This window comes from Carlito syrichta, unplaced genomic scaffold, assembly GCF_000164805.1.
Source record: "Carlito syrichta isolate Samal-C Ts95f unplaced genomic scaffold, Tarsius_syrichta-2.0.1 Scaffold187469, whole genome shotgun sequence".
Taxonomy (NCBI): domain Eukaryota; kingdom Metazoa; phylum Chordata; class Mammalia; order Primates; family Tarsiidae; genus Carlito; species Carlito syrichta.
The window spans coordinates 26,929-28,050 of record NW_007131565.1 but is presented as its reverse complement, the minus strand read 5'-3'; positions in this window follow the sequence as shown (position 1 = coordinate 28,050).

Below are 1,122 nucleotides of genomic sequence, written 5' to 3'. Positions count from 1 at the left end.
CCTGTATTTCCTTTTGGAAGAGTTATGAGAAAACCTAATACTTAAGGCCACTGCAGCCATCTTGAGACCATGAGACAGGGATACCAAACTGAAAATCCATGGTGATGAATGGCTCAAACAGAAATGTAGAAATAACCTGGGTCTTGTCAGCTCTCACCAAAGTACTGCACAAACCATATTTCCTAATTTTCCGATTTCTTATTATCACTTAATCCTTGGCTATTATTTCTTCCATTTGCTTCTAAAATTTCTGCAACTTATTCAGAAAAGTCTAATAAAAAGGAAAGCTTAGCAGGCCCTTGACCTACTACTTACGAGAGGACAGGTATGATCATAAAAGTGCATGTTTGTGGGAGTGTGATGCTCAAAGGACAGGTGCATAATAATTGATATCCTCCCCTGACATCTTGGTCATGCTATGTCCATGGCTAGAGGAAATCAAACCACTTTGATTAGTTTATTCTAATTGCTTCATGTCTCCATATCTCTTTTTGTATCTTAAGTATAAATTATCTGTTTTCCCTATTCCCTCTCTAATTCAAAATAATTAAAATAAAATTTTTGCCAAGGGAGACAAGAAAACTTGGAGAAGACATATATTCTGAGAATGGTGTGCATATGTCAACAGCAACTTGCTATCTGCTGTTTCCTCCAGCTTCTCAGTAGTTTTTGGTGGGCGGATGATGACTTTCCACTTAGGTTGCTGTCAAAGGGTGCATGTGGAAGGTATACTTTCTTCCAGGAAGTCAGAGTTCAATCCTGGGTGTGTGGCAAGAGGATGGTTCTGAATTCACAGTGTGGAGGAAGCCAGAACATGTCCTGAAAATGCCTGTGGGTGTGGAATAAGAGTGAAAATGCAGACCTATGGTCACAGCCTTAGGAACCCAAGAGTTTGAACGGTTTATCAAAGAATAAGGTACAAAGGATAAGCTGGATAATGTCTGAAGAGGTGAAAGATGATGGAGGTTTTTGGAAGATTGAGGGAGTAAGGTGAAGAGAGGTCATCTTTTGGATTATTGGTTCAGCTTCTAATTGCTACAAGGCATTGATCCCAAGGCTTCTTTCCAATAGTTAAGGGTTGTCACTTTGTGTATCCTTCCTTTTGCCTGATAATGGGACAAA